Raw genomic sequence first — 13,414 nt, 5'->3', positions numbered from 1 at the left:
CAGCAAGACACTTCTGCGCCCAATGACCGTCAATTAAATAATCATTTGAAACTCTGTAATTAAGCATCTACAGCTCGGTGTTAAAAGCGAGTAATATAAAGCAGCCATACCGCCACTTCTTTGGCCACTATCTAATCATATAAAGTAACCCTGACCATCGCACATTGCGATGTATACTCTTAAGTGTATACATACTGAGTTTGCTTTGTTTTGAATTTCCCACTAAGCTACACAAAAGCTATCTGCACTAGCCGTAACTAATTTAGCAGTATAAGACTAGAGGGAAGGCAGCTAATGATCACCACCTACCGTCAACTCTTGGGCTACTCTTTTACTGAAGAATAGTGAGATTGATCGAGACATTATAACGCCCCTACGACTGAAAGGGCGAATATGTTTGGTGCGACGAGGATTTGAACCCGCGACCCTCAGATTGCAAGTCGCACATATTAAATTATTAAAGTTTATATAAAACGTTTATTGAGGTAATAATAAATACTGTAATAATTTGTTATAAATAAATTATGTGAAAGTTAGGAGTTTCGTGTTGTTTATCACAACGGCCATCTGCACATTTTTTAAGTTCATAAACTGGACAATAAACGGGTACCTCATCTTCTATTGTGTATTGTATATACTTACATTTTAATACGTCTGAAAGTAGTTCATGATAATAAGAATCCCACTTGAAGTTAAAATGTATTCTAAAGACGGCTGGCATGGGTATTAAAACTTTAATTAAAATAAAGTACAGAATGACCTTCTTTGGTCATCATCAGGTTAAAGAGAGTTTGCAACTAACCGCTGCTAGGTACATGAACAGATAAGATATTGTAGGGAGCATTGCACGCACCCGTTTCACACAGCAACGGTCAGAAGGTCGAAACATTGTTCTGAAATTTATTTTAATTGAAGTTTTAATACCCACACCAGCCATCTTTAAAAACACGAATCTGAGAATAGTTCGTTTTCAAATTGAAATTTCTAGCTTTCTAAATTTAACAGTTGCATAAGAATATAGATTACTGAATTGATACAAATTCATAAAGTTTAATCAATGTAATTCTGTATAATCTGACAAAAAAAAATAATATGAAATTGATCAGGAAAGGTACAAAATACATATGTAAGCAACGTAATGAAATAACGTACTCAATGTTATTAGGCGTTTCATGTGTAACTCTAGTGAATATTTTTTCTTGCTTTTACAACTTTGAAAAATTATTTAAAAACGTAAAATAATTCAACTCAAACGTGGAAAAAAATCGCCTCGATCACAAATAAAATATTCAAGTATTAGAACAAGTTTTATTTTCATCGCTAGATGGCAAAACAATTACATCAATATCGTGTAATTTCAAGGTAATGTTCCTATGTGTCTAATAGCTGAATGTATTGTATAAATATATATATATATATATGTAGGGTCTGGGATGGCCTAGCGCGTTAAGGCGGGCGCTTCGTAATCTGAGGGTCGCGGGTTCGTGCCCGAGTCGCGCCAAACATGCCCGCCCTCCCAGCCGTGGGGGCGTTATAATGTGACGGTCAATCACACTATTCGTTGGTAAAAGAGTAGCCCAAGAGTTTGCGGTGGGTGGTGATGACTAGCTGCCTTCCCTCTAGTCTTACACTGCTAAATTAGGGACGGCTAGCACAGATAGTACTCGAGTAGTTTTGTGCGAAATTCCAAAAAAAAAAACACATATATATGTGTACACTTTAAAATTCCTCACAAAGTTACATAAATTTCTTACAGATATTCCTACTAAAAGTCGTTTGTTTAACTTTATCATAAATAAAGTGAAAATTAAAAATTTATTTTTATTTTGTAATTTGAATTTATTGGGATAAAAAAGGGCTTTTCATTTTATAAAAAAAAATTTCATAACAAAATTAAATTGTACCTGTAATTCTGAATAATTTATAATATATGGCGTTGTATATTATGTTACATGAATCCACAATGATGACTGAACATTACATTATCACTTTTAAACGCACGCAATCACAATACGAGTTTGTTTATTCCGAATATTCGTGTAAACTACACAAAGAATTATTTGTGCTATCCGCCACTAATTTTGAAAATGATAGACGGCCAACTCTTTCACTACTACAGTTATATAGTACACTTTGACTGTGACTGTTATAAAGCTTTCATGGCCCGAAGCAAGGGGCTATTTTGAGCTAACGGGACGTAAACCATGGTCTTTGTGATCCACAGGCATGCTTACGACTTAGATATACCTAAATCAGGATGAGAAGAAAAAGAGAATTTGAAGTGTCAATACATTTTATGTTTTCTATCGAAACTTTAGTGGCAAAACTAAAAATGTATACATGTTATAATTTTATATTATTATTTTTGTTAATTTTTTTAAGGGCAAAACGTTCTCTTATTTAAATTTGAACTTTTTTAGCGTCTTCTTTAATTGGTAATTAAATCTGTTATTGCTATTTTACGATTCTGTTTACAAAAAAGAAAGCCGTTCTATAAGACAACTGAGTTGCGCGTTTTAGTTATAGTCGCTAATAAAAAAGTGAAAAGGTTTTCCAAATAGGTAAGATAGAGTTTCCTTAGACCAAAATGACTGATCAGTTAATTTCTTTTTTTAACCAAAAATCAATACTAAAGAGATGTTTATTAATATAAAATACAATAATTCTGTTATGTGAACAAAATGGTATTTCAAATTTGGGACTTCAACGCGAGTAAATATAATGTTTTTATTATTAAATTATTTTTGTAATATTAATGTTAAAAATTAACTAAAAGTTTTGCATTAATTTACATATGTCACGTAAACAAAATAAAGAAATATTTTAAGGACAGAATGTTAAAAAATGAAATATTTAAATAAGAAACATCATTTTGAGTTTAGATCATTCTCTCAGCTAAGCCACTTCGCTGTGGAAGATTCAGAATGACAAATTGAAATAGGTATCTTTATAACATAATTCACATCAGTGCTTTACGCAACTCAACAAACAGCTGACTGTTGTAGTTTAAAACTGGATAAGTAAACATCTGTTTTTCCTGAAACAAGTTATCCAATGCTATTCTGACTTATAAGCAACTTTCTCTGCTGTCTTTCGTACAAATTTCGTCTGATCCAGCTGTTGGGCATAATATTCTCACAGGTTATAAAAACATAATACACTCCGTTAACTCTAATGTTAAACAAATGCTAGTGGTTCTTTACTTCCCTGACTTGGCGTGGCCAGATAATTAAGGCTCTCGACTCGTAACACGAAGGTCGCAAGTTCGAATCCCCATGGCACCAAACATGCTCTCCCTTTCAGCCGTAGGAGCGTTATAAAGTGACGGTCAAAATAGTATCCCCAGAGTTGACGGTGGGTGTTGATGACTAGCTGCTTTCCCTCTAGTCTTACACTGCTCAATTAGGGACGGCTAGCACAGATAGCTCTTTTGTAGCTTTGCGCGAAATTCAAATTAATATTGAATTCAAATACTAATATCGTATGGCCACAATTCATTTTTTATTTATGGAAAGTAGCATCCAAGCTAGATCTGGAAACTTTAACATTTCTACTTGCAGATTCGTCTTTGTCATTTTAATATCCAATTATCACTAAAATGTTTACTATTCGTTTGTTCTAGTCATCACAGTTGAAACTTCGGGTTATGTAGCAGCATAATGTCCAGAATCCATATACTCTACAAAGAGCCTACCCAGTCCGTGTTGTACAAGGAAAGTGCGCTACTGCAACATTATAATACAATGCGTAATTATAGTTGCCAGTTCTCTAAATTATCTACTTTAGCAATAAATTCTATACGATATGAATAGTAGTAAAAATAATGGATGAATACTACCTTTCTTCAACATACATTACTATCATTAAATGGATGTCACCATTGAGACTATGTACACTATAAGATGACACATATCATTCTCTACCTGGGATAACACAACTGCAATCACACTATTTTTGGCATCCATATCCATGATGAATAAAACATTTTTTCTTGAATAAGTTAACACAGGTACATCAACAAAGGCGCATTTTATGCAACTGGAGTAATTCAACATGGTACTCAATGTATTTAGAGTGAAATTCAACCTTTATTAATATAGACAGCGGTGTTTCTATCGTAAATAAACTCATCACAAAGTATCTTTCATGTGTCACAAAGCCGAGAAAGTTTCTGACATCTTGTTTACTCTTAAGTTTTAGACATATATTACTGTAGGATCGGTAAATATTCAATATCTATTCATTATTTGTCTAGAAACATGTACATGCATTCACGTTAGAGAAAGTTTCTTTGGCTTCCTTTCCGGGTCTGCATGTCACATTTATCGAAATACTGTAGCCAGGTTTTTCAAATACAACCTGAAATTTGTAACCAGGAGCTAAAGTGATGTTGGTGTATGAACTACAACGTTTTTAATGTAAATACATACCCTGAGTTTCACCAGGTGCTCAAATGTAGTTGGTACATACATTGCAGATGCAAACTGGCATAACAAGAATCTCATACAATGATGTAAGCAGTTTTCGCTCTTCTCTCATTGTCTGATTTTTGATCTGCATGTAGCTGGAAGAAAGCTGCAAAGTAGTAAATCAAAATGATCTTCAGATGCAATAAAAGTTGAATAATTCTTTCTATTAACACTTCATCTGCCTCAGTATTAGCTATATCACTGGTGCCCTAAAGAAGCCTGCATATTGATTGATTTATAGAACATAGATTTCAGATAGCTATGTGATACTGTATGATGTTTGTTTCAAGGAATGTATTGGTAAATTCTATAAGTAACTTTCCATATTTTCTCTGCTGGTCTGCACAATATTTAACCAGTAACTTAAAATGAATTGGTAACTGTAATTTTTATGTGTTGAAGCAGTGTGGCTCAAGAATACTAGATACACTGCTTTTGACCCAGTATATCAACAATAATATCATCTATTTCATTCAACAATGTAGAAAGGAACAACTAACCCCTAATTTTATAAAGGTAAAACTATCAAAAAATTTTAATAAATACACAAATATTATCCAAAATTCACAGAAAAAACTACTTAAAGCCATGTTGAACACCAAATACAAAGAACTACATGGCTTACAAAAACAAAAAAATGAACCTAGACCATCAACTGGCATGCTGCATTAAACCAGAAATTTACGGACTGGTACAACGAAACATAAACCAAATCAACACTAAGAATGACAGAGACAAAAAGATCTCCCACAACAAAAAACTAGAAAAACTAAGATGCAAACAACAGAAAAAAACACCAACACGACAAACTGTTGACTAACGTCATAATTAACAGATCCGACCGACAATTAAACACAGACGAGATACATCTACTTAACAAAGGACCTAACTTTGCAATAGCACGTAGGTCATTTCAACCTTAGAAATTAAAACATGTTTAGAAGATCCAGCCAGGAGACTTGTAATACTTTCCACATAAAACAAAAACAAGAAAACAACCGAAAACAACTAACAGAAAGAAGACAATTTAGACAATTTTATTGACATCCAACAGCCAAACTTCGCAGGAAAAATTAAAAATTAATATTTTTCAGAAACACCTAAAAACGACATCTTAAACGATTTTTTTCAAAGAATTTTCTCACAAAACCGTCAACATAATTTCACAAAACAGAAAGCTAAAAAACAATCTTATAAAAAGAGACATTAACATAAAAATTCTAAAAGCAGATAAAAGAAACGCTATAGTCATAATGAACACGAATGAATACATCCAAAAAATGAAGAACATCCTATCAGACACTAACAAATTTAAACTAATACACACAAATCTAACAAAGACACGAAACGCAACTAAACAAAATACTACTAAAAATGAAAAAAGCCAACACAATTTCACAAACACTTTATTCCAACCTACGCAAAACCGACTCACGCACACCACAAATATACGGCATTCCCAAACCTCATAAACCAGATTGTCCATTACGACCAATAATGTCCACATATGAATCATTTAATTACAATCTTGGTAAATACATAGCATGGACATTCTCCAAATATGTAACATCAGCCAGCTCATGCATCAAAGACTCTTTTAATTTCAAGTCTAATCATAATCAACTTAATTATAAAGCCTTAATGGCCAGTTTTGATGTTATGTCCCTTTTTATAGAAGTTTCAACCGCTGAAGCCTGCAAGATAGCCTTAGAACTCTATATCCGAGACCCTAACCCATCTATAGACATTCCCAGCAAGTAATTAGCAGCCCTCATAGAATTCACCACGATGAAGAAAAACTTCGTGTTCAACAACCACAACCATATACAAATAAATGGCCTAAACATGGGCAACCCAGTATCACCAGTTCTAGCCAATATTTTTATGGCACAAGTTGAAACACAATCAATTAACACAGCATTACATCCACCACTATGCTAGTACAGATATGTAGATGACACAGTTGCGGGATTCAGATCTACAGAACACACACTTAATTTTTTCAATCACATTAACTCTATACATCCCAACATTAACTTCACATGTGAACAGGAAGAAAGAAATCAAATATCATTTCTTAACCTCAGAATTACAAGAACCGATACACAGTTTAAAACAGAAATCCACCGAAAAATCACCCACACTGGACTAAACTTTCCTTGGGACTCAGCACATGAAGCAAAACAAAAACTCGACATACTAAGAAACCAAATAAACACAGTCATAAAACTATCCTCACCAGATAAAATTAACGATCAATTAGACAAAATAAAACAATATTTCATCAACATCAACAAGTTTCCTCCACAAACCGTAGAAAACATTATACGCAACACCTAGACAGAAAGCAAAATCAACCAACAAAAGTAAATGTATCTCACGAATCAAAAAATGACGTTACCGTATACTGCTGCATACCATATATTCCCGACATAAGCAGAAAAATAACCAACATTTGGCAGAAACTGGTAACAAAATATGACATTCCAGTTAATACCAAATTTATTCAAAAACCAGGCACAAAACTGAGGTCTATACTATCAAAACCACACTTACAAACACCACACCAACATTATTTATAAAATACAATGTGATAACTGCCACGACTTCTATATTGGAGAAACAAGTAGCAAAATGGAAACCAGATTCAAAGAACATAAAAAGTCACCTTCACACGTTTTCGAACACTGCAAGTCAAATAAACACAACATAACCACAGAAAACACTCAAATACTAAACAAAGGAACAAACGCAAAATTAAAGAAGCCTTACTTATACAACAACTGAAGCCCAAAATAAACTAATACAAAGGAACACCTTTATATCTGTATTAAAAATAATATAATTTGTTTTTGTTTTCTTGAATTTCGCGCAAAGCTACTCGAGGGCTATCTGCGCTAGCCGTCCTTAATTTTGCAGTGTAAGACTAGAGGGAAGGCAGCTAGTCATCACCACCTACCGCCAACTCTTGGGCTACTCTTTTACCAACGAATAGTGGAATTGACCGTCACATTATAAGACTCCCACGGCTGAAAGGGCGAGCATGTTTGGCGCGACGGGGATGCGAACCCGCGACCCTCAGATTACGAGTCGCACGCCTTAACCCGCCTGGCCATGCCGGTCCCAATAATATAATTAATAATAATAATAAAATAATAATATAAAAATTATATATACAAACATCTAAGCACGCCCTCTACATTCCGACACTCAGTTACACAACCCCTTTCAAACATGTGGTTAGATTCCGGTCAGTTACCTCTTTCTTTCTTTGTGAACCTGACGATGACCGAAGAAGGTCGAAACGTTGTTTGCTCCTCTACGTAAAAAATTTTCTCAACTCAAACGAGCCGTTTTTACATATATAATAATATCATTTCATATGTATAAAACCTATTCTTCATACTTACAAATCATAACCAGTATATGTCTTGCTTTAATATAGGTCCTCTAATGGGACAATCTTAAGTCTATGATTTTAACACTAAATATGGGTGGACACAGCATTTAGTTTAACATGGCTTTGCTCTAAATCAAATAAACTTTCGCAGAGAGAACTGTTTATACAAGTGTACATTGGCTTTTCAAAACAAAATAACGGGTATCGGATACTGCTTCGACTTTATGTTGGCTGGGCATGCAACCAGTGGACTTTTTGTGTCAATTCCTGTGGAACAAAAGTTGTGTATTAAATGTAATTGTAATTTTCTCACCTATACACTCTCTTGTGCATATTATGGCCAAAGATTTATGATTTCATCAGTATAACCATGTTATATCACTAGCATGTAATTTCTGTGTAATATGTAAGCCTAACATGCAGATTATGGAGTCCAAATAATTGTGACTGATAAACAACAAGCTAAGAACTTTTTAGATTGCACAAACCAAACCATATCTAGACCTAACGATGTAAAACTAATCAGCTCATAAGGAACAGATGGACAGTTGTTATTTCCCAGATCATTAGCCAGACATGATAAGAGTTCACTAGTTTAAACTATCAGATCTGATACCACTTACAAAGTTTTATCTTCCTCAAGCCTGTTGCTGATTATTCAGTCAAAGGGTAAAGGCACTTACGCTATAAATGATAAAATTATCCACAGTTATAGCAGGTATATCTTATTTTCTGATCACACTATGATTCAGAACATTTCCATATCTACATTATTGACACAGATGCTGCAAAAGATGTGAAGTCTCACTATTACTTTGTTGGCAGCTGTTCAGACTTAAAGGGGTCGATGTATGGTACCTGTGAGGGACGGAACCACCTATTCAACTCTTCCCTAGCCCACTTGGACGTAAAATCACTGACAATGTCATTGTACCTATCAGTTTTGTATGGGTATGTGTATTTTTCTGCCCTTATACTGGGATATGATTTACTATGTAAGCGTCATTTTTCATAAAGTACACAGCAAACTTTATCTGGAAACCACAATTTATGAGGCATTTCACATGGTAGATGGATCTATTCTCTACACGATCAAAAACTAATACAACCCTATGACATTGGCTTCAGAGCTCTGGATTTAATCAGCTTCCAGGTGTTTGACAACATCTAGTCATATTTTATCTTAACTAAGCAGCAGACACTGCATCATTTGATTCTGAGTCCAGATATCCCAAGCAGCTATTTGGTGAAGCTACCTAAGGAAGTGATTTAAATCTTCTCTGGATGAGCCTCTGGAAGATGTAAGGGAGATTTCTTTCACATCATAACTTTCTGTCAATTGAGAGAAGGATAACCTTCCATCATTTATTTTATATCATATTTAATTTAGTGTGGAAATGAGGTTAACATAAGCATTAACTCCTCTTTCGTGACCAAAATTTAAACATTCTTTAAAATTTCAAACACTCACTTGTGTTTGTTAGTGCAGCATGTCGATGTAGTAGTGATACTGCTTGTCAGTATTTCTCAAACACGAGGTTATAGTTTGAGCATGTCACAAATGTTCCTCTTTTCACACCCATAATGTGCCTGGTTGATTCGGAGTACATCACACACGGGGTCTTCTGGTGGTCACACTGCTGGGAGGTAAATAAGATCAAAATGACAAACACCGCCATTTGCATCTCAGCTATAGCCATTTATCAGGGATTAACCCAGTGTGGGCTTAAGGATTAATGGATACAGCTTTACGTAGATCATTACTGTACGGACTACTCATTGTCTCAACACTTATTTCTTCCTTGAAACTTCCCACCATAGTCCCCAAGTACAGATGATTTGCGTGAGAACAAACGACATTACAAGTTTTCAAGTGTACCATACCACAATTTATATCTTTGGTAAGTAGAGAGTGCTGAAGAGAACTCAGCATTCAACTTTTAAATGTCAGTCAGAAATCCTTTCATATCAGATTGGCTCTCCTCACCTCTAAGTCTTTCCATAACAAAGGGACATATCTTGTAAAGTATCTCACAAGAAGCATAAAACAAAACACCTTAAAATAATCAAAAACTTATATTAACTTCCATGTCTGCAATAATGACACCATAATTTTCTCTTAACTGGAGTCTGTTATACTATTCCTATGACTAACCTACCACAGAATTACGTGATATACACAATAATTGGATATTCGAGGACCTAGCATGTGGAATAATAGATTTATCAGTCTGTTATAAGTATCTCGCAAGAAGCATGAAACATAAACACCTTAAAAGAATTAAAAACTTATATTAACTTCCATGTCTGCAATAATGACATAAGTATCTCGCAAGAAGCATGAAACATAAACATAAAAGAATTAAAACTTATATTAACTTCCATGTCTGCAATAATGACAACCATTTTCTCTTTACTGGAGTCTGTTATGCTATTCCTATGACTAACCTACCACAGAATTACATGATACACACAATAACTGGATATTCGAGGGCCTAGCATGTGGAATAATAGATTTATCAGTCTGTTATAAGTGAAATAAAAAAGACAAAACACAATGAGAAACTTGATAAAAATAAACATTTTGCTTAATTGTGGGTCCGATGGATTTTGATAATTTAAGAGTGAAACAAACTGATTAAGGTAAAAGTAAATAAAATAAGCTTTGCTTAAAGAGGAACTAAAAATAAGGCATGCAGATATCTTCGTGTTTCTGCGCGCGTGTTCTACAGCAACGCCACATTGGACTATCTGCTGTGTTCACCATGTTTAGCATTGAAATTCGTAGCCTTGCCGCCGTTCCACTTCTTGAACACTACATACAAAATTAACTGTTGAACAATGAAATGGAAATAACACTTCGACAGTGTGTTTTGGTTCCTTTAAGACAGAAAGTTAATTTCTCTGAAAGTTCCAAACCTACATTCAAAATTTACTTTCTCACTGTAGCTAACCAATGAGATAAATGGATCACAAAATCTGAAAATGTTTATATTTTGTGTGAATATTGTATAGCCGTTCCACGTATATGTGTGAACACTGTATAGCCGCCCCACATTAAAACAAACAAACAAAATACAACACACCATCCTATAAAATAGTAGATAGTTTCTGTGTTTAAACCTTGCTTTAGAAACGAAAATCTAGGGATGGTTTTAGCAAATGATCTCATTCAGATTCATTATAGAACTTCATAAAATATTTTATATTTTCTAGGTATTAAATATACTCTACAGAAGAGTAAGATATATTGTTAATGCATACCACCTAGGCAAAAAAAAAAAAAAAATAAATTCAGTTATTCAATAACACAGGCTAGCGAATTTAAACTTCATAAAATTTGTTATGGTTTTAATAATGAACATTTCATAATTCAGCTATCCTGATTTCAAAAATATTTTTCTATCACATAAGAATTGTTTTACAAATCGGGAATAAAAAACGCGTAGTTAGATTAAATTAATATTTTGTTTACTGCGAGAAATGTGTTTTATTATTATATTTGAGTTCTGTAACGGTCGATAAGACTCTCACGTCGCGATTGGTCTCGAGAAATTTATAGCTATTGGTTGGCAACATTTTAAGTACAACAAAATATGATCTGCTTTTAATGAAAATGATTCATTTATGTAAAAGTACATATGACGTTTTATGAAAAATCTGTACGTGATGGAGAAAAATGGATAATGTTTTCGGATTCAGCATACAGGAATTATTGTAGGACATATAAAAATATCAAGGCTATGATGTCATCGCAGGCTTGTGTAATTAGTCTAAATATAGAATTTGGTATATAACACTAGTCTTTACTAAACAGTCAAGAGTATATTTGGAGAGGGATAACATTTGTCAGAGCGCTTTGTATGGTTTAAAGGCAGCTCTTATATTAAGGGTTTTCAACACCCTTTTGATTCTTTCTCAAATGTCCCTGATGTAAAGACTAACTACAGCTTTTAGTGATTTACTCTCGTTTATACTTTTATCCGGTGGGAAAGCGGCACGTTTTCGGATTTATAATGATAAAATTAGGAATTCGATACCCATTGGTGGACACAGCAGATAGCCCAGTGTGACTTTGCTATAAGAAAACACACACACACAGGTTTCTATTTTCTCATTCCCTTTCCTGAGAAAAATCATTGCCTTTCGAAACTTTGGGGGCAGATTTAATACTGTTTTATATCAAATTACTGTCATTATTTTTATTAACCAGAGTAGATAACAAATAATTTTATTAATAATGCACATAACTGGCTCTTAAATGCTTCTCATTCTGAATTTTGTAAATTTTTGTTGTTTTATATTCCAACCTAATCTAATATTAAAGGACAACAAGGAACCTTTGGCTTAACTTGTCTGTCGTATTCACTACATTGAACTAAATAATAAGAACTCAAAACCAACTTTATCATTCAAATGTTTATCTAGTTTTCCCTTAAATTAGATGCAACTACCCCATCTGAAAGAAAACGCTTCCGAAGACCAGCCACACTGTAAGAAAAATATATCTGTCTCGGCTGAAGATGGTTTTTTCTCTGTCAAAATTTATATTTGTGTCCCCTAATCTCAGCGTTAAATATGAAACAGGTGATGCATGAATACAATTAATTCCCTTAAAAATATTAAATATCTCAATTAAATCTCGTCTAACTCTTCTTTTTCCAAGAATACTAAATACCAAGTTCAGATATCTTAATTTATCCTCATGTGATAACTTTCCTATCCCAAGTATCATCCTAGTAGCTCTCCTCTGAACCCCTTCCAACAACACAATGTCCTTTCTGAGGTAAGATACCCAAAACTGAACACAATACTACAAACGTAGCCTAACAATGACTTTATAACATCCTTAGAGCTGTATTCAATATTTTTGTAGATACAACCTAAAATCCCATGTCTTTGCCACTAGAAACATTACATTGCTTGGATCAACCAGAACACTAAAATATTTTTTTCCATATCACCGCTAAAGTTTTTTCTATCAAAATTACACTCATTATTGAAATTATAATATCCCACACGCATTACCTTCCATTTATAATAATTAAAAACAATCTGTAATTTATTAGCTCAACTAATTAAGTAATCCAAACGCTTTTGCAAAGCATTTGCAACCTCATCACAGCCGCCAACACCCGAAAATTCAATGTCAGCAAATGTAAATACTCGTTTGATCATTACTTCTTCCATGTCACTGTTCTAAATCAAAGAGATAAAGGTCCTAACACTGGGCTCTAAAGTACTATACCTATGATATTAATCCAGTTTGACTAAATTCCATTTATAACAGCCTTCTAGTTTCTTCCTTCTTACCAGTTTTCTATCAAATGAACCAACTTATTCCTCATGCCTCTAGAGATAACTTTTTAATAAGCTTATTAAATGGCACCTTCACAAATGTTTTTTTAAAAAATACAGATACACCATATCCACACCTGTAGCCTCATCCACATAAGCTGTAAACCCTTAAATGAATGTCCTTAAATTTCCCGGTTTTTTCTTAGTGAACTGAGAATTAATATGATTATCTTGTTCAATTCTGTTT

Source organism: Tachypleus tridentatus, chromosome 1, assembly GCF_004210375.1.
Source record: "Tachypleus tridentatus isolate NWPU-2018 chromosome 1, ASM421037v1, whole genome shotgun sequence".
Taxonomy (NCBI): domain Eukaryota; kingdom Metazoa; phylum Arthropoda; class Merostomata; order Xiphosura; family Limulidae; genus Tachypleus; species Tachypleus tridentatus.
The sequence above is the reverse complement of the archived record's forward strand: the minus strand, read 5'-3'. Positions refer to the sequence as shown.